Raw genomic sequence first — 22,319 nt, 5'->3', positions numbered from 1 at the left:
TTACATGTCAACTAGTACGCCTCAAAATGATCTTACTAGTGGGCGTTTTGTGGCTTACATGTCAATTAGTAAGCCTCAAAATGATCTTACTAGTGAACTAGTGGGCACATTTATGGCCTTACATGTTCACTAGTAAGCGTCAAAATGATCCTACTAGTGAACTAGTGGGCACATTTATGGCCTTACATGTTCACTAGTAAGCGTCAAAATGATCTTACTAGTGAACTAGTGGGCATTTTGTGGCTTACATGTCACCTAGTAAGCCTCAAAATGATCTTACTAGTGAACTAGTGGGCGTTTTGCGGCTTACATGTCAAGTAGTAAGCTTCAAAATGATCTTACTAGTGAACTAGTGGGCACATTTATGGCCTTACATGTTCACTAGTAAGCGTCAAAATGATCTTACTAGTGAACTAGTGGGCACATTTATGGCCTTACATGCTCACTAGTAAGCGTCAAAATGATCTTACTAGTGAACTAGTGGGCACATTTATGGCCTTACATGTTCACTAGTAAGAGTCAAAATGATCTTACTAGTGAACTAGTGGGCGTTTTGTGGCTTACATGTTCACTAGTAAGCGTCAAAATGACCTTACTAGTGAACTAGTGAGCGTTTTGTGCCTTACATGTTCACTAGTAAGCGTCAAAATGATCTTACTAGTGAACTAGTAGGCGTTTTCTGGCTTACATCTTCACTAGTAAGCCTCAAAATGACCTTACTAGTGAGCGTTTTGTGGCTTACATGTTCACTAGTAAGCGTCAAAATGACCTTACTAGTGAACTAGTGGGCACATTTATGGCCTTACATGTTCACTAGTAAGCGTCAAAATGATCTTACTAGTGACCTAGTGGGCACATTTATGGCCTTACATGTTCACTAGTAAGCATAAAAATGATCTTACTAGTGAACTAGTGGGCGTTTTGCGGCTTACATGTCAACTAGTAAGTCTCAAAATGATCTTACTAGTGAACTAGTGGGCACATTTATGACCTAACATGTTCACTAGTAAGCGTCAAAATGATCTTACTAGTGAACTAGTAGGTGTTTTGCGGCTTACATGTCAACTAGTAAGCCTCAAAATGATCTTACTAGTGAACTAGTGTGCGTTTTGCGGCTTACATGTTCACTAGTAAGAGTCAAAATGATCTTACGAGTGAGCTAGTGGGCGTTTTGCGGCTTACATGTCAACTAGTAAGCCTCAAAATGATCTTACCAGTGAACTAGTGAGCGTTTTGTGGCTTACATGTTCACTAGTAAGTGTCAAAATTACCTTACTAGTGAACTAGTGAGTGTTTTGTGGCTTACATGTTCACTAGTAGGCGTCAAAATGATCTTACTAGTGAACTAGTGAGCGTTTTGTGGCTTGCATGTTCACTAGTAAGCGTCAAAATGACCTTACTAGTGAACTAGTGAGTGTTTTGTGGCTTACATGTTCACTAGTAAGCGTCAAAATTATCTTACCAGTGAACTAGTGGGCGTTTTGCGGCTTACATGTCAACTAGTAAGCCTCAAAATGATCTTACTAGTGAACTAGTGGGCATTTTGTGGCTTGCATGTCAACCAGTAAGCCTCAAAATGATCTTACTAGTGAACAAGTGGGCACATTTATGGCCTTACATGTTCACTAGTAAGCGTCAAAATGATCTTACTAGTGAACCAGTGGGCGTTTTGTGGCTTACATCTTCACTAGTAAGCCTCAAAATGATCTTACGAGTGAACTAGTGGGCGTTTTGTGGCTTACATGTCAACTAGTAAGCCTCAAAACGATCTTATTAGTGAACTAGTGGGCACATTTATGGCCTTACATGTTCACTAGTAAGCGTCAAAATGATCTTACTAGTGAACTAGTATTTATTTGTATTTTTTTTAGCATTACTACTATGCATACAGTGCATCATCCTATGTATGTTTGCCTGCTCTAATTCCTGATAGCCAAGCAGAGCTGCTCCTGTTCCCTTTATGTGTGCTTAACATTTTGTAATGCATATTCTACTTGGCAGTATTTTTCTTTATTTTCAAGTTCAACATTAGATGTTTTATTTTTACGTCACATGTAAAACTTACCTTGAGCATTGTAAAAAGTGGTTTCATTTAATTTCTAAAACTCAATTGAAAATGTTTCGATATAATATCCTCATCAAACACACCAGTCTTTTTTGTCTCTTATCTGTGACAAGCATGCACATACACTCATCCTGGGATTTGCTCTTTCTTATTAAATCTTGTTAATTACTTTGCACTTTGTGAATGTTTTACAAGATAACCAGCACAAACTAAAACCAACCAGCAAACATACATGCTCACCTTGGTGAGTTTTACCAGGTCACCATACTAGTACATACTGCCACTAAATGGATAGCGGAAAACAAAAAAAAGGTCCATTTATCACTACACTATAAATGGGCTATAGTGTTGACGGTGAGTCTTTGTAAATGGTTGTCTGTCTCTGAGTCCTAAAACAGTGTATGGTTTATGAAATAAATATATTTTTTCCCAATTGCAAAGCAGAGACAATCTTTTTTTTTACAACTGAGACTGTTACGGCTTTGTAATACACATTTCCCTTTGTCTATGGGGAGTCACTATTTTTCATGTCATCAAAGGGATTAAGGCCTACTCCAATAATTTAGTCATTCAAACTTGCATCATAAACTGAATTTTCTTGCTGTGGAAAAAAAATACCACAAACCACAGGCAGCATTGTGACTTTCCCAATTTTCTTTTCATAAAATGACAACTAGTCAAACTAAAACAATGCCCTAAGTAATTGGAATGCCATTGTCATTAAACCAAAAGATAGGTTTAGAGTAGGTAGAGTGGTTTCTGGTAGAGGTGGGTGTGTGTAGGAAATGGGGGTGTCCTTTTCAAATCGGCAGAAAAACATGTTTAGTTCATTAGCAAGACCCTTATTGTTCACTGTTTGGGGGGGGGGGGGGTGGCATTCTATAGTTAGTGATTGCTTTCAGGCCATTCCATACCGATGCAGAGTCTTTAGCAGAGAACTGGTTTTTCAGACTCTCTGCATAGCTTCTCTTAGCGATGTTAACTTCCTTTGTCAATTGGTTTCGGGCGTGTTTGTACAGTGCCCGATCTCAACTTCTAAATGCAGCCTCTTTCTCTTTCCTGAGTTGCCCGAGTTTGGGAGTAAACCATGGCGGAAGAACTTCGTTGGTACACACATGTGCTCACAGAAACTGATGTATGATGTTACAGTGTCTGTGTATTCATCCAGTGTGCCCGTTGAAGTTTCAAAGACGCCCCAATCAGTGCAGTCTAAGCATTCTTGTAGAGCTAGCTTTGCTTCATCCGTCCATTTTTTTTCACAGTCTTAACAACCGGTTTAACACATTTGAGTTTCTGTCTGTATGTAGGTATTAAGTGGATTACATTGTGGTCAGAAAGACCCAATGCTGCACGGGCGACCGATCGGTATGCATTTTTTATTGTTGTATTGCAGTGGTCTAGAATGTTGCCTTCTCTGGTGAAACAGTCGATGTGCTGCTTATATCTGGGAAGTTCACGGTTAAGATGTGCTCTATTAAAATCGCCCAAAATGATCAGGGGTGACTCTGGGTATTTTAGTTCGAGTTTGTTTACTTGTTTGGCTAGCGTTTGTATCGCCGTGTTAGCGTTAGCTTGTGGCGCAATGAAAACACCGACTAGTAAAAAGGAGGTGAACTCACGTGGCGAGTAGAATGGCTTGCAGTTTAAAGACAGCGACTCCAGGTCCGGGCTGCAGTGTGCGTCGAGCTTCGTGACATCAGTGCACCATTCTTCGTTTATATAGAAACAAATCCCACCACCTCTCGTTTTCCCTGATAGCTCCGTGTCGCGGTCGGCTCGGAGAAGGCGGAAGCTGGGTAGATGTAGCGTGCAAAGGTTTTGTTGGTCTTTGTGAGAAAAAGTCCATCCATCTTAGTTGGCAGAGATCGTAGATTAGCAAGATGGATCGATGGGAGCGGGGTTTGAAATCCGCGCTGCCGGAGCTTAACGAGCACGCCGGCTCGCTTCCCCCTCCTCCGGCGGCGTTTCCATGCTCCGTACAGCGCAGCCGCTCCGCTCGCGATTAGCTCCGAAAAACCTTGTGGATTTTCGTGTGCTGGTGAAAAAAGACCTAGCGTAGCCTCCCCAATGCGCAGCAACTTTTCCCTCGTGTAAGTAAGCCGCTCAGGGTCGCCAAAAACAAACGAAAATGACAAAAACAGGGATAATACTAGGGAGCGTGTGACTGAGGCTGCCATACCTGTCGGCGCCTGATGGCTCCTCTGAAATGAAAGTGTGCCCATACATTAGCGTCGGCATATACGATGCGCTGATTGGCTCATTTGAATTTAAGGTGTGCCCATACCTAAGCGTCAGCATATACGATGCGCTGATTGGCCCATTTGAATTTAAGGGTGCCCATACCTAAGCGTCAGCATATACGATACGCTGATTGGCTCATTTGAATTTAAGGTGTGCCCATACGTAACCGTCAACACGCGTCTATCCCAATACATACGCATTCAAAATGCCTCGGACGAGTAGAGAGAGGGGGGCGGCGGGAGGGCAAATGATTTTATTTTTCATTTCAGACGACAACACAAGGTGCGTACATTTCGAATCCCGCACGCGGCTTTCGCGCACATGGCTAATTTGCATGCGCGCTGGGGCGTTCCGAGCCCTTGTCTCACAGTGCGTTGCAAGCTGGCGCGGTCGGAGCCGGGCAGCGGCGGCCATCGACCCGCCGCGCGCGGCGACCCGAAGGGCGCGCCTCGGACGATACCCGCCGTCGAACCCGAGCGTCGCGGGCAGCAAAAACGAGACGGCCTGCGCAACCCGAAGGGCGCGCCTCGGACGATACCCGCCGTCGAACCCGAGCGTCGCGGGGAGCAAAAACGAGACGGCCCTACACCCGCATAGTGCGCAGGATTTTCCAACAAACTGCAAGCCATTCTACTCGCTACGTGAGTTCACCTCCTTTTTACTAGTCGGTGTTTACATTGCGCCACAAGCTAACGCTAACACGGCGATTCAAAATTGAGGATTGTGTCCGGAAACAGACGCATGCGCGACGCCACAGTGTGCTCACAGCTTCAGCCCAGGAGAGCCGCACATAGACAATTAGACAAAACGAATCGCGGGAGGTTTCCATTGTGTGCAGTTCTGCTCCCGTCTACCCGGGGTTATTTTCATGCACCCCATTATTGATTGGTTGTGAGGAGTGTTGTTTTGTATAAGCTTGGCTTTACCATACTAAATGGGCATATAGCCCTGCTACCCATGATTCCCGTGCATGAAATCGGACCTTGGTCTTATTAAAAAAAACAAAAGTGGACCTTCAGCATTTCTAGTTGAGGACCACTGGCCCATTAGATCATGCTGCAACAGCGGATAGAGGTAACCTAAAAAATAAATAAATAAATAAATAAAAAACTTGAGTAACTTTTTAATGCCTTTGAAAATTATACATTTTTTAAAAAGTATTTACAGTATGTGAACTGAATAAAAAAGTTACTCATTAAGGTCAAAGTAAAATTATATATAATATGGTGTGGTCACTTAACAGTCCTGAGGTTGGTTGTTAGAATCCAAGCTTGGGCCTCCAGAAGTTTGCATGCCCTCTCCATGCTTTTCGGGATTTTATGCCAGTACTCTGGCTTCCTCCTGCATTCCAAAACCACACTTTTTGGGTTAATTGAAAACTAAAAACAAATCCTTAGGTGTGAATGAATGTTTGTCGATAAGTGCCCTGCAATAGAGACGCGGCCAGTCCAGGGTTTATCATGCCTAATCGGGATTGAGCTGTGATAGGATCCAGGTCACCTGTGACTCTCATGAGCAATATAGAGAATAGGTGAACGAATTCCTTCAATTACACACCTTAGGCAAGTTAAAAAATCATTTCCAGAACATTTAAAAAAATGTTTTTACGGTGTTTTAACACATTTTTTAAATGATCAAACACAGTTAAAATGTATCATACAGTCTATTAAGAGAGACATATCAACAAATAAAAATATTTGTACTCATAACGACTCACGACGGCGATGATGAAGCAGCCATAACACAGTACAAGGCTGAAATAAAGGTGTTTTCTTTGTAAAAAAAATATGACCAACCTGGTGTTGAAATTGACCATTGAAAATGTCAAGTATGCATGAGCATATAGTACGTCTGCATATAAACATAGTCTCTGTGCTTTTGCATCGGTGACTTGTTATATTTCTCACAAACATCTTTTTGGGCAGGTGTTGGCTGCTTGTGGTTTTTTTTTCTGTTGCAAACCCGGGTGGCTCCGCCATTGTTGTTTTGGAACTGCAGTGCATCACCATGTCAGCAAGCCACCACTCCGTTAACATTGCATTCCATAGGGAAAGCATGAACGCTGAAGTAATCAGCAATGTTTGTGCTGTATCTCAAGAACACAATAGTCAATCAGGGACTGTATATATTTTTAAAAAAAAATCCTCGTCTCACCCACCCTCGGGTGCTGTCTGTCCCTCATTCAGCTCAGGTCCTCTACCAGAGGCCAGGAAGCTTGAGGGTTCTGCGCAGTATCCTTGCTGTTCCCAGCACTCCACATTTCTGGACTGAGATGTCCGATGTTGTTCCCGGGATCTGTTGCAACCACTCATCATCTAGTTTGGGGGTCACTGCCCCGAGTGGTCCGACCACCACAGGCACGACTGTCACCTTTACCTTCCAGGCTCTCTCCAGCTCCTCTCTGAGCCCTTGGGATTTCTCGAGTTTATCGTGTTCCTTCTTTCTGATGTTTCCATCACTTGGGACCGCTACATCCACTACAACGGCTTTCCTCTGCCCTTTATCTATGATCAGGATATCTGGTTGGTTCGCCATTACCATCTTGTCAGTCTGGATCTGGAAGTCCCACAGGATCTTCGCTCTGTCATTCTCCACCACCCTCGGAGGTGTTTCCCATTTTGACCTTGGGGTGTCCAGTCCATACTCTGCACAGATGTTTCGGTAGACTATGCCAGCCACCTGGTTATGGCGTTCCATATAGGCTTTCCCTGCCAGCACCTTACACCCTGCAGTTATGTGTTAGATCGTCTCAGGTGCCTCTTTGCACAACCTACACCTTGGGTCTTGGCTGGTGTGGTATATCTAGGCCTCGATGGCTCTGGTGCTCAGGGCCTGCTCCTGAGCAGCCAGTATGAGTGCCTCTGTGCTGTCCTTCAGGCCAGCCCTCTCTAGAACTCTGATAGGACTTCTTGAGATTGGCCACGGCAGTTATTGTCCGGTGGTACATCCCGTGTAGGGGCTTGTCCTCCCATGATGGTCCCTCTTCCAGCACCTCATCTTCTGTTCCCCATTGTCTGAGACATTCTCTGAGTACATCATCCGTTGGTGCCTTCTCCTTGATGTATTTGTGGAGCTTGGATGTTTCATCCTGGACAGTGGCTCTCACACTCACTAGTCCCCGGCCTCCTTCCTTTCGGCTTGTGTACAGTCTCAGGGTGCTGGACTTGGGATGGAACCCTCAATGCATGGTATCAAGCTTTCGGGTCTTAACATCCGTGGTCTGAATCTCTTCCTTTGGCCACCTTATTTTTCCTGCAGGGTATCTGATCACTGGAAAGGGCATAGCTGTTTATTGCCCGGGTCTTATTCTTGCCATTGAGCTGGCTTCTTAGGACTTGCCTCACTCGCTGGAGGTATTTGGCCGTAGCCGCTTTCCTTGTTGCCAGTTTGAGGTTGCCATTGGCTTATGGTATACCGAGGTACTTGTAGCTGTCCTCAATGTCTGCTATTGTTCCTTCAGGGAGTGAGACCCCTTCAGTGCGGACTACCCTTCCTCTCTTAGTCACCATCCGACTACATTTCTCCAGCCCGAATGACATCCCGATGTTGCTGCTGTAGATCCTGATTGTGTGGATCAGGGAGTCTATGTCCCTTTCGCTCTTAGCAAACAGCTACATGTCATCCTTGTAGAGGAGGTGACTGATCGTAGCTCCATTTCTGAGGCGGTATCCATGGCCTGTCTTGGTGATTACTTGGCTTAGGGGGTTCAGTCCTATGCAGAACAGCAGTGGGGAGAGTGCATCACCTTGGTATATGCCACATTTGATGGACACTTGGGTAAGTGGCTTGCCATTGGCTTCAAGTGTGGTTTTCCACATCCTCATCAAGTTCGCAACGAAGGCTCTTAGGGTCCTGTTCAACTTATACATATCCAAGCATTCAGTGATCCATGTATGTGGCATCGAGTCGTAGGCTTTCTTGTAATCAATCCAGCCTGTGCACAGGTTGGTACATCGGGACCTGCAGTCTTGTGCGACTGTTCTGTCAACCAGGAGCTGATGTTTGGCTCCCCTGGTATCTCTACCAATGCCCTTCCGTGCTTCGCTCATGTATTGATCCATGTGTGCACTTATCTTAGCCGCAACATGAGCTTCCATGTTGTGGAGAGACAGGTTAATGGCCGATAGTTGGATGCGACTGCACCCTTTGAGGGATCCTTCATGATCAGTATCGTTCGCCCTTCGGTTAGCCATCCCGGGTATGTCCCATCCCTCAGCAGCTGGTTCGTTTATGCTGCTCGACGCTCATGGAGTGCTGTGAGTTTCTTTAGCCAGTAGGTGTGGACCATGTCCGGGCCTGGTGCTGTCCATTTCTTCATATCTGAGACTCTTTCCTGTATGTCTGCCACTGTTATGGTAACTGGATTCTGTTCAGGGAGGTGTCTGTGCTCCTCTCTCAGGGAGACCAGCCATTGTGCACTGCTGTTATGTGCAACCTCCTTCTCCCATATGCCTTTCCAGTACCTTTTAGGACCCTGCCACTGAGCGTACACTTTCGCAGGTTGTGTTGTGAACAGCCTGTTTATTCGTCTGGCCTCATTCTCTTTCGTGTACCGCTTTAGGCGGCTGGACAAGGCTTGGAGCCTTTGTTTGGCAGTTTCGAGTGCTTCAGGTATGGTCATCTGGATGTACCTCTCAGGTATCGGCCTTTTCATCACACCTCTCTGGGCCTCCGTCAATGGACTCACATCTTTCTGAGCCGCCTTGATCTTAGCCTCCAACCGTCTTTTCCATGGTCGGTAATGTATCTCATGACTTCCATGGTTGCTCTTATAGCCAAGCATCTCAAGGATCACTGATGCTGAAGCGCATATCAGTTCATTTCCGTGATTGTTACGGTAGGGTTCGCCCTCAGAGCTGCATTCACACTTTCCATGAGACTTTCAGGTGGTACTTCACATAGCCGTTGTAATCGGTTTCTAGGTTTCCCAGCTTTCATTCTTGCCATGATCTTAGCTTTCAGGTCAGTTGCTGCCTCGCTCAGCATTTCATTCATTCACAGCACTCCCAATCTCATCATCTGCATTCACTCTGGTATGAACTCCTCCTCTGATCTGGCAGCCTGGGGCCCCTCACCATGGAACCTGCATTGTACCTCATCAATCTCAAGTTGTGACAGCAGTTGCCGTTTGTGGATGTTGGAACACTGAGTTACTAGTTGTTTCGTGGTCACCCGTGACTGTGGGTTTTGAAGTAACCATTTAGCCCAGATTCTCTGCATGTAACCTCTCTGACTAGGCTTGCTTGAGTAGTAGCAGTAGTAGTAGTAGCCGAGGGGAGGGAGGCCGGGGACTGGTGGGTGTCGGCGCCGCTTTCTGGGATGGGACATCCGGGCTCCATGAATGCATCGGGGGGCGGGGGCTCCGGCGGGTGACGTGCTTGGAGAGTGTCTCGGACAGTGGGGAGCGGAGGGACGGGCGCTGGGGGGGGGGGGGGGCCATCGTGGGGGGGCGGGCCCCTACGCGGGATGTGCCACCGGACCATGGCTGAGGTGGCTGATCTCAAGAAGTCCTATCGGTGGCTGGAGGGGGCTTGCCTGGGGGACAGCGCAGGGGCGCTCATCCTGGCTGCTCAGGAGCGGGCCTTGGGCGCCGGAGCCGTCGAGGCCCGGATGTGCCGCGCCGGACAGGACCCGGGGTGTGGGTTGTGCGGGGAGGCGCCTGGGACGATCCGGCACGTGGCTGCGGGGTGTGGGATGCTGGCAGGGGGGGCCTGCGTGGAGCGCCATGGCCAGGTGGCTGGCGTGGTCTGCCGAGGCATCTGTGCGGAGTGTGGACTGGGGGCCCCGGGGTCGGAGTGGCGGGCACCTACGAATGGTGGTGGAGGGTGGCGGAGCGGGGATCCTGTGGGACTTCCGGATCCAGACTGGCGGGATGATGGTGGCGAGTCAACCAGATGTCGTGGTCGTGGATGGGGGGCAGAGGAGGGCCGTTGCGGTGGATGTGGCGGTCCCAGGTGGTGGAGGCATCGGAAGGGGGGAGCATGGGGGGCTCGGGGGGTACCAGGGGCTCGGGGAGGGGCTGGGGAGGGCCTGGGGGGTGGGGGTGGCGGTCGTGCCTGTGGTGGTCGGGGCGCTCGGGGCAGTGACCCCCGGACTGGATGGGTGGTTTCCGACGGATCCCGGGAGCAGCGTCGGACATCTCGGTCCGGAGGTGTGCGGTGCTGGGAGCGGCGGGGGTACTGCGCGGGGCCCTCGGGCTTCCTGGCCTCTGGTGGAGGACCCGAGCTGAATGAGGGACGGGCACCACCCGAGGACACCTCCTATTGGCTCCATGATAAGAGCTCCACCCAGCAAAGAATTAACCCTTTAAAACCTGATTCTGAGCTTTCACAATTATTTACCGCCATTTGCGTAATATCTACAGTATACAGAAATTTGTGGTATAGATGCGAATTTAGGAGAGCAGGACAATATATCGCATTGCAATTGGAGCAGCAGCTTGGTTGATGATGTCCCCAAACCGGCTCATCTATTATATTTGTCGTGCAATACAATGAAAATGAGCACAATTGCAAAACATAGGCTTCTTATATTTTAAAATAAAATAATCACATGTTTACCGTTCTGGGGTTTCTACAATCATGAATGGAGGCATTATTTACAGCAGGTTGACAGCAGTGTGATCGAGCAGATTAGATGGAGTAGAATTTGAATGGGGCTTCACTGATTTATTTCATACAATTCATATCTAAAACACAGTTGAAAAATATTTGATTGTTAAAATATTTAAATACAAGAACTATATCAAGAAATTAACAAAACATAGTTTTTTTAATTACGAGAAAAGTCTAAAAACATATCACAAATGACAAACGTTGTGCCTCTCCTCCTCCTGTTCTTCAATGAAGCTGATCACCCTCCAGCTCCCGTTAGAAACATCGTGCTGCTGAATTTGTGCCGGCAGAATGGTTGTGATACAGGAGGTGCTGTGGACTCTCCCAGAAACGAGGACCTAGTTTAGTTGTAGATCCAGTAAAACATAGTGCAAATGTGACATTATTTATAATGCACAGTTACAGTCTTGTGAATATTAAAAAATGTACTTCATGTAATGCAGGAAGCGAATAATTCAAACGAACTAAGGCAGCAAACAGTAAGAGCAAAATCGTGTTCCAAACATTAACTTTAACTCTTTTTAAATGTCAATTAGCTTGTGAGTAATAAGACAAAATGTGACTGTCAGACAGAGAACTGTCAGAGCAAACGGCAGATTTTGGAAAGTCCTGCCGAAATAAATCTGCACCCGACTGCGACTGTCAGCGTTGAACTGCCGCCATTGCTGTCAAAGTCAGACACATCTCCGAAATCGTTGGAGCAAATTTTTAAGCAGGCTTCATCTTGATAAATTGACCACGTATTTGACATTTACACCATAACGTTACCGCCTAAAACAATCGTAAAACAAAATTTTGTGTAACAACAAGAGTAATATGTACCCCAAAAGCTTTCAAAGCGTCTGAAAGTTTTCTCCTCCGTTTTTGTTGGGGCTTGGCTCGAAATGCATCATGATTGGCTGCCCGAAGTCCACGTGTCTGTCGGACGTGCTCTCATTGGTCTACAATACCATCACGGTTGAATAAATACTCAAAGGGCTTGCCAGGCAAGCCCTTAGAACCCTTTAAATACTCAATGGGCGTGCCTGGCAAGCCCTTTGAGTATTTATTCCATATTGCCCAATAGTTCACTAGTAAGGTCATTTTGACGCTTACTAGTGAACATGTAAGGCCATAAATGTGCCCACTAGTTCACTAGTAAGATCATTTTGAGGCTTACTAGTTGACATGTAAGCCACAAAACGCCCGCTAGTTCACTAGTAAGATAATTTTGAGGCTTCTAGTGAACATGTAAGCCACAAAACGCCCACTAGTTCACTAGTAAGATAATTTTGACGCTTACGAGTGAACATGTAAGCCACAAAACACTCACTAGTTCACTAGTAAGGTCATTTTGATGCTTACTAGTGAACATGTAAGCCACAAAACGCTCACTGGTTCACTAGTAAGGTAATTTTGACGCTTACTAGTGAACATGTAAGCCACAAAACGCCCACTAGTTCCCTAGTAAGATCATTTTGACGCTTACTAGTGAACATGTAAGCCACAAAACGCTCACTAGTTCACTAGTAAGGTCATTTTGACGCTTACTAGTGAACATGTAAGCCACAAAACGCTCACTGGTTCACTAGTAAGGTAATTTTGACGCTTACTAGTGAACATGTAAGCCACAACACGCCCACTAGTTCCCTAGTAAGATCATTTTGACACTTACTAGTGGAAATGTAAGCCACAAAACGCTCACTAGTTCACTAGTAAGGTCATTTTGACGCTTACTAGTGAACATGTGAGCCACAAAACGCTCACTGGTTCACTAGTAAGGTAATTTTGACGCTTACTAGTGAACATGTAAGCCACAAAACGCCCACTAGTTCCCTAGTAAGATCATTTTGACGCTTATTTATGAACATGTCAGCCACAAAACGCTCACTAGTTCATTAGTAAGGTCATTTTGATGCTTACTAGTGAACATGTAAGCCACAAAACGCTCACTAGTTCACTAGTAAGGTCATTTTGACGCTTAGTAGTGAACATGTAAGCCACAAAACGCTCACTGGTTCACTAGTAAGGTGATTTTGAGGCTTACTAGTTGACATGTAAGCCGATAAACGCCCACTAGTTCACTCGTAAGATCATTTTGAGGCTTACTCGTTGACATGTAAGCCGCAAAACGCCCACTAGTTCACTAGTAAGATCATTTTGAGGCTTACTAGTTGACATGTAAGCCGCAAAACGCCCACTAGTTCACTAGTAAGATCATTTTGACGCTTACTAGTGAACATTTAAGGCCATAAATGTGCCCACTAGTTCACTAGTAAGATCATTTTGACGCTTACTAGTTGACATGTAAGCCGCAAAACACCCACTAGTTCACTAATAAGGTCATTTTGACGCTTACTAGTGAACATGTAAGGCCATAAATGTGCCCGCTAGTTCACTAGTAAGTTCATTTTGAGGCTTACTAGTTGACATGTAAGCCACAAATCGCCTACTAGTTCACTAGTAAGATCATTTTGAGGCTTACTAGTTGACATGTAAGCCGCAAAACGCCAACTAGTTCACTAGTAAGATCATTTTGACGCTTACTAGTGAACATGTAAGCCACAAAACGCCCACTAGTAAGATCATTTTGAGGCTTACTAGTTGACATGTAAGCCGCAAAACACCCACTTGTTCACTAATAAGGTCATTTTGACGCTTACTAGTGAACATGTAAGGCCATAAATGTGCCCACTAGTTCACTGGTAAGATGATTTTGACGCTTACTAGTGAATATGTAAGGCCATAAATGTGCCCACTTGTAGTGCTAGTGACATTACACTGTACTTGCATTAAATGCAAATAAGGATGATTACGAAAACATGTAACGGTATCCTATTGGCTGTACGTTTCAAAATAGTATCATCCCACCAGTCAGGGCTCATGATTTTGGAAATTCTGTGCCCACTTAGTTTTTTAAAACAACAATGGCGGACAGCGTCCTGAGACGTATTCGTCGAAGGTGCAGGGCAATAGAGAGTGCCTGTCGTCAAGGGTCTGCCGGTGAAAGTGAAGCACGCGCGATAAACATTTCAATTGCTAATTTAAGAAGAGTTAGTGACCAGTTTAGCGCTGATACTATTCAAAATTTGATTCAAAGTCTAATAGATCTCCGATCTGTCATCATTGCGGGACCCGCTCCTAATGGTGGATGTGTTTGTTCCCGTGTGGCACATCGTTTGCACACAGGTAAAATGGCTACCATTTTTTTGTCATTGCTTTTTTGTATGTGTTTTTATTCGAACTACACACGGGTTTTACTGACGACTTGCTGTGACTTACCTTCTACCACCCTGTCAAACGTCGTTTTAGACCAGTGGTTTTCCTGCAAATCGGTAGACTATTAAGTAACGCGATGGCTATACACTTATAAGCAATAACTAGTGATCTTTTAGTTATTCAATTATAAGTTTGAATTATTTTTTTCTTGAGTAAAATGGTTAGAGAAAATAGCTGGTCGCGCTTTTGAAGCTGCATATACTTTTATGTACATCTGTGTCTATATGCCTGTACTGTATACAGTACTGTATATAAAAAACACGTAGTGATTCATTTGCTTGAATTCCTTAATCCTTTTATTTCCATACTTTAGGTAGACGAGGAAGACCAGCACTTGACATTACAACGGATCAAATTGAACTGCTCCCCACTCAGGGCTTTACAGTGAGAGCCATCACGGAGATGTTGTGTTGTTCCTCTTCATACCTGCATAAAAAAATGAAGTTTTTTCAGATTTCAACCAGAAATAGATTTACTCCCATTCATGATGTTGACCTGGAAGAGCATGTCAGAAGATTGCACAGCCAATTTCCCAGATCAGGCTCGGAAGCAAGTGTTCTGCTACATACTCTTGTCCCTTCATGTATATATCATTATATTCATTGTGAAAGTGTACTTTCTTTATTGTGTTGTTTTATGAACCTGTTGCAGATGATGAGGGCATACCTGCGTGCTGATGGTATTGTAGTACAAAGAAAAAGAGTTCGAGAAATCCTCAACCGTATTGAGCCAGCTGCTGCAGCCCAGAGATGGAGCCAGACTGTGGCTAGAAGAACATACTATGTGCCATTCCCCAATAGTTTATGGCACATAGATGGGCCTATGCGTCTCATTCGGTAATAAGGGATCATCTTATATTTGTACTCGTGGGAGCATTAGAAAGCCATATTGTATGGACAGCACAGATTAAATTGAATTTTATCATTTGTATATCCAAGTTACACAAACTCCAAATTGCCTCCATGTAGTCTTAAGTGCACAGCAATACCTTCTCTACCGAGATGATATTTCAAACAAGATATGAAACTTGATTGTTTTCTTGTATTTAATCATTATTCTTTTCATGTTTGTTTTACAGGTGGGGGTTTGTGACACATGCTGGCATTGATGGGAATTCCAGGCTAATAACGTACCTTCAACTGGAGCACAGACAACACAGCTTTGACAGTGTTGAAATATTTTGTCCAAGCCACCTGCCTGTATGGGTTACCCTCCAGAGTAAGATCCGACCATGGTGGTGAAAAGACTGGTTGCTCTTTTAATGAACCTACTGCAGGGACAAGAAACCAAAATTATTTCTAGCTCCAGCCAACACCCCCTCACAATTTACTCACACCTCCCATGGCCTGATTATTCACCAACAGGGGCCCTTTTTGGATTATCATTTTGGCATAGGAACTTTCCTTTCCTATCCTAACCGAGTGAGATGAGCCGGTAGCACCTGGAGCAAAGATCGTCTAAATTTTAATAATGCTTAGGAAAGGTTCTGACCATCCTTTACGAAAGGAAAGGAGATATATTATGCAGCAGGAATATTTAAAGGGGAAGTCTTTTTTTATTTTCAATGCCTTTACAATCATACATTCTACGCACATGCACTGGTCTAAACATGGTATTCAGATTAATTTTATATGAATTTATATGAATATGAATTATGCAGAAAATCTCACTTGTTTTTACCCAAATCAGGGGCCTAACATTTTGTACTTGCTATTGACCGAACAGTACATCACAGTTTCTGTGAGGACAAAAATTCTGGTTCTGTCACAGTCCACCGGAATCAGAAATTGCTTTCACATTGCGCAGCCGTAACTTGGGCCGATCACAAGTGCTGCTTAACTTGTTAAACTAAATGAAGAGATGCCTCCGTGCAATACTCAGAGTAAGATGACATTGTGTAAAGGAAGTGGCATGATTTATAGAAGTTAATGGAGTGCTGTGTCTGTCTCCTAAATACAATAAGGACTTTTTAAATGGCTTTTCAATGTTTCTTGCAGGGAAAATTGTACATCTATATATCCTCTGTATATCTATAAAAAAAACTCCTCGTCTCACCCCTCAGGTGGTGTCCATCCCTCATTCAGCTGGGGTCCTCTACCCGAGGCCAGGAAGCTTGAGGGTTCTGCGCAGTATCCTTGCTGTTCCCAGCACTGCACGTTTCTGGACTGAGATGTCCGATGTTGTTCCCGGGATCTGTTGCAACCACTCATCATCTAGTTTGGGGGTCACTGCCCCGAGTGCTCCGACCACCACAGGCACGACTGTCACCTTTACCTTCCAGGCTCTCTCCAGCTCCTCTCTGAGCCCTTGGGATTTCTCGAGTTTCTCGTGTTCCTTCTTTCTGATGTTTCCATCACTTGGGACCGCTACATCCACTACAACGGCTTTCCTCTGCCCTTTATCTATGATCAGGATATCTGGTTGGTTCGCCATTACCATCTTGTCAGTCTGGATCTGGAAGTCCCACAGGATCTTCGCTCTGTCATTCTCCACCACCTTCGGAGGTGTTTCCCATTTTGACCTTGGGGTGTCCAGTCCATACTCCGCACAGATGTTTCGGTAGACTATGCCAGCCACCTGGTTATGGCGTTCCATATAGGCTTTCCCTGCCAGCACCTTACACCCTGCAGTTATGTGTTAGATCGTCTCAGGTGCCTCTTTGCACAACCTACACTTTGGGTCTTGGCTAGTGTGGTATATCTAGGCCTCGATGGCTCTGGTGCTCAGGGCCTGCTCCTGAGCAGCCAGGATGAGTGCCTCTGTGCTGTCCTTCAGGCCAGCCCTATCTAGAACTCTGATAGGACTTCTTGAGATTGGCCGCGGCAGTTATTGTCCGGTGGTACATCCCGTGTAGGGGCTTGTCCTCCCATGATGTGCCCTCTTCCAGCACCTCATCTTCTGTTCCCCATTGTCTGAGACATTCTCTGAGTACATCATCCGTTGGTGCCTTCTCCTTGATGTATTTGTGGAGCTTGGATGTTTCATCCTGGACAGTGGCTCTCACACTCACTAGTCCCCGGCCTCCTTCCTTTCGGCTTGTGTACAGTCTCAGGGTGCTGGATTTGGGATGGAACCCTCCATGCATGGTAACGAGCTTTCGGGTCTTAACATCCGTGGTCTGAATCTCTTCACTAGATCACTGGAAAGGGCATAGCTGTTTATTGCCCGGGTCTTATTCTTGCCATTGAGCTGGCTTCTTAGGACTTGCCTCACTCGCTGGAGGTATTTGGCCGTAGCCGCTTTCCTTGTTGCCAGTTTGAGGTTGCCATTGGCTTGTGGTATACCGAGGTACTTGTAGCTGTCCTCAATGTCTGCTATTGTTCCTTCAGGGAGTGAGACCCCTTCAGTGCGGACTACCCTTCCTCTCTTAGTCACCATCCGACTACATTTCTCCAGCCCGAATGACATCCCGATGTCGCTGCTGTAGATCCTGATTGTGTGGATCAGGGAGTCTATGTCCCTTTCGCTCTTAGCAAACAGCTACATGTCATCCTTGTAGAGGAGGTGACTGATCGTAGCTCCATTTCTGAGGCGGTATCCATGGCCTGTCTTGGTGATTACTTGGCTTAGGGGGTTCAGTCCTATGCAGAACAGCAGTGGGGAGAGTGCATCACCTTGGTATATGCCACATTTGATGGACACTTGGGTAAGTGGCTTGCCATTGGCTTCAAGTGTGGTTTTCCACATCCTCATCAATTTCGCAACGAAAGCTCTTAGGGTCCTGTTCAACTTATACATATCCAAGCATTCAGTGATCCATGTATGTGGCATCGAGTCATAGGCTTTCTTGTAATCAATCCAGCCTGTGCACAGGTTGGTACTTCGGGACCTGCAGTCTTGTGCGACTGTTCTGTCAACCAGGAGCTGATGTTTGGCTCCCCCGGTATCTCTACCAATGCCCTTCCGTGCTTCGCTCATGTATTGATCCATGTGTGCACTTATCTTAGCCGCAGCATGAGCTTCCATGTTTTAGAGAGACAGGTTAATGGCCGATAGTTGGATGCGACTGCACCCTTTGAGGGATCCTTCATGATCAGTATCGTTCGCCCTTCGGTTAGCCATCCCTCAGCAGCTGGTTCGTTTATGCTGCTCGACGCTCATGGAGTGCTGTGAGTTTCTTTAGCCAGTAGGTGTGGACCATGTCCGGGCCTGGTGCTGTCCATTTCTTCATATCTGAGACTCTTTCCTGTATGTCTGCCACTGTTATGGTAACTGGATTCTGTTCAGGGAGGTGTCTGTGCTCCTCTCTCAGGGAGACCAGCCATTGTGCACTGCTGATATGTGCAACCTCCTTCTCCCATATGCCTCTCCAGTACCTTTTAGGACCCTGCCACTGAGCGTACACTTTCGCAGGTTGTGTTGTGAACAGCCTGTTTATTCGTCTGGCCTCATTCTCTTTCGTGTACCGCTTTAGGCGGCTGGACAAGGCTTGGAGCCTTTGTTTGGCAGTTTCGAGTGCTTCAGGTATGGTCATCTGGATGTACCTCTCAGGTATCGGCCTTTTCATCACACCTCTCTGGGCCTCCGTCAATGGACTCACATCTTTCTGAGCCGCCTTGATCTTAGCCTCCAACCGTCTTTTCCATGGTCGGTAATGTATCTCATGGCTTCCATGGTTGCTCTTATAGCCAAGCATCTCAAGGATCACTGATGCTGAAGCGCATATCAGTTCATTTCCGTGATTGTTACGGTAGGGTTCGCCCTCAGAGCTGCATTCACACTTTCCATGAGACTTTCAGGTGGTACTTCACATAGCCGTTGTAATCGGTTTCTAGGTTTCCCAGCTTTCATTCTTGCCATGATCTTAGCTTTCAGGTCAGTTGCTGCCTCGCTCAGCATTTCATTCATTCACAGCACTCCCAATCTCATCATCTGCATTCACTCTGGTATGAACTCCTCCTCTGATCTGGCAGCCTGGGGCCCCTCACCATGGAACCTGCGTTGTACCTCATCAATCTCAAGTTGTGACAGCAGTTGCCGTTTGTGGATGTTGGAACACTGAGTTACTAGTTGTTTCGTGGTCACCCGTGACTGTGGGTTTTGAAGTAACCATTTAACCCAGATTCTCTGCATGTAACCTCTCTGACTAGGCTTGCTTGAGTAGTAGCATTCCAACAGAGCCATGTTATTGCATCTTGCCCAACTCCACTCCATTTTTCATCAAGGTGCTCTGGTTCCCCAGCACCTGACGCAGACCTTGTTTGGCCGGGCGACCTCTGAGCTGGCATGTCATTCATTTTATTATCTCTCATCATTGTATGAGGTACGCATTAGCGTGAAGGCTCTTGCCCAAGGACCCACACTGGATGGTGTTATGTGCTCATTTTTTGCCCCAAGCGGGACCCAAGCGAACCAGCGTCTCCCGTATGCCAAACCTTACCAACTGAGCTATCCAGCTATATATATATATATATATATAGAGACTGTGTGCGCGGGCCGAGGGGAGGGAGGCCGGGGACTGGTGGGTGTCGGCGCCGCTTTCTGGGATGGGACATCCGGGCTCCATGAATGCATCGGGGGGCGGGGGCTCCGGCGGGTGACGTGCTTGGAGAGTGTCTCGGACAGTGGGGAGCGGAGGGACGGGCGCTGGGGGGGGGGGGGACCATCGTGGGGGGGCGGGCCCCTACGTGGGATGTGCCACCGGACCATGGCTGAGGTGGCTGATCTCAAGAAGTCCTATCGGTGGCTGGAGGGGGCTTGCCTGGGGGACAGCGCAGGGGCGCTCATCCTGGCTGCTCAGGAGCGGGCCTTGGGCGCCGGAGCCGTCGAGGCCCGGATGTGCCGCGCCGGACAGGACCCGGGGTGTGGGTTGTGCGGGGAGGCGCCTGGGACGATCCGGCACGTGGCTGCGGGGTGTGGGATGCTGGCAGGGGGGGCCTGCGTGGAGCGCCATGGCCAGGTGGCTGGCGTGGTCTGCCGAGGCATCTGTGCGGAGTGTGGACTGGGGGCCCCGGGGTCGGAGTGGGGGGCACCTACGAGGGTGGTGGAGGGTGGCGGAGCGGGGATCCTGTGGGACTTCCGGATCCAGACTGGCGGGATGGTGGTGGCGAGTCAACCAGATGTCGTGGTCGTGGATGGGGGGCGGAGTAGGGCCGTTGTGGTGGATGTGGCGGTCCCAGGTGGTGGAGGCATCGGGAGGAGGGAGCATGGGGGGCTCGGGGGGTACCAGGGGCTCGGGGAGGGGGTGGGGAGGGCCTGGGGGGTGGGGGTGGCGGTCGTGTCTGTGGTGGTCGGGGCGCTCGGGGCAGTGACCCCCTTACTGGATGGGTGGTTGCGACGGATCCCGGGAGCAGCGTCGGACATCTCGGTCCGGAGGTGTGCGGTGCTGGGAGCGGCGGGGGTACTGCGCGGGGACCTCGGGCTTCCTGGCCTCTGTTGGAGGACCCGAGCTGAATGAGGGACGGACACCACCCGAGGACACCTCCTATTGGCTCCATGATAAGAGCTCCACCCAGCAAAGAATTAACCCTTTAAAACCTGATTCTGAGCTTTCACAATTATTTACCGCCATTTGCGTAATATCTACAGTATACAGAAATTTGTGGTGTAGATGCGAATTTAGGAGAGCAGGACAATATATCGCATTGCAATTGGAGCAGCAGCTTGATTGATGATGTCCCCAAACCGGCTCATCTATTATATTTGTCGTGCAATACAATGAAAATGAGCACAATTGCAAAACATAGGCTTCTTATATTTTAAAATAAAATAATCACATGTTTACCGTTCTGGGTTTTCTACAATCATGAATGGAGGCATTATTTACAGCAGGTTGACAGCAGTGTGATCGAGCAGATTAGATGGAGTAGAATTTGAATGGGGCTTCACTGATTTATTTCATACAATTCATATCTAAAACACAGTTGAAAAATATTTGATTGTTAAAATATTTAAATACAAGAACTATATCAAGAAATTAACAAAACATACAGTTTTTTTAATTAGGAGAAAAGTCTAAAAACATATCACAAATGACAAACGTTGTGCCTCTCCTCCTCCTGTTCTTCAATGAAGCTGATCACCCTCCAGCTCCCGTTAGAAACATCGTGCTGCTGAAGGTGTGCCGGCAGAATGGTTGTGATACAGGAGGTGCTGTGGACTCTCCCAGAAACGAGGACCTAGTTTAGTTGTAGATCCAGTAAAACATAGTGCAAATGTGACATTATTTATAATGCACAGTTACAGTCTTGTGAATATTAAAAAATGTACTTCATGTAATGCAGGAAGCGAATAATTCAAACGAACTAAGGCAGCAAACAGTAAGAGCAAAATCGTGTTCCAAACATTAACTTTAACTCTTTTTTAAATGTCAATTATTGTGAGTAATAAGACAAAATGTGACTGTCAGACAGAGAACTGTCAGAGCAAACGGCAGATTTTGGAAAGTCCTGCCGAAATAAATCTGTACCCGACTGCGACTGTCAGCGTTGAACTGCCGCCATTGCTGTCAAAGTCAGACACATCTCCGAAATCGTTGGAGCAAATTTTTAAGCAGGCTTCATCTTGATAAATTGACCACGTATTTGACATTTACACCATAACGTTACCGCCTGAAATAATCGTAAAACAAAATTTTGTGTAACAACAAGAGTAATATGTACCCCAAAAGCTTTCAAAGCGTCTGAAAGTTTTCTCCTCCGTTTTTTTTGGGGCTTGGCTCGAAATGCATCATGATTGGCTGCCCGAAGTCCACGTGTCTGTCGGACGTGCTCTCATTGGTCTACAATACCATCACGGATGAATAAATACTCAAAGGGCTTGCCAGGCAAGCCCTTTGAGTATTTATTCCATATTGCCCACTAGTTCACTAGTAAGGTCATTTTGACGCTTACTAGTGAACATGTAAGGCCATCAATGTGCCCACTAGTTCACTAGTAAGATCATTTTGACGCTTACTAGTGAACATGTAAGCCACAAAACGCTCACTAGTTCACTAGTAAAGTCATTTTGACGCTTACTAGTGAACATGTAAGCCACAAAACGCTCACTGGTTCACTAGTAAGGTAATTTTGTCGCTTACTAGTGAACATGTAAGCCACAAAACGCCCACTAGTTCACTAGTAAGGTCATTTTGACGCTTATTTATGAACATGTCAGCCACAAAACGCTCACTGGTTCACTAGTAAGGTAATTTTGACGCT

The sequence above is a fragment of the Hippocampus zosterae genome, chromosome 16 (genome assembly GCF_025434085.1).
Source record: "Hippocampus zosterae strain Florida chromosome 16, ASM2543408v3, whole genome shotgun sequence".
Lineage (NCBI taxonomy): Eukaryota > Metazoa > Chordata > Actinopteri > Syngnathiformes > Syngnathidae > Hippocampus > Hippocampus zosterae.
Note: the sequence above shows the minus strand (reverse complement) of the source record.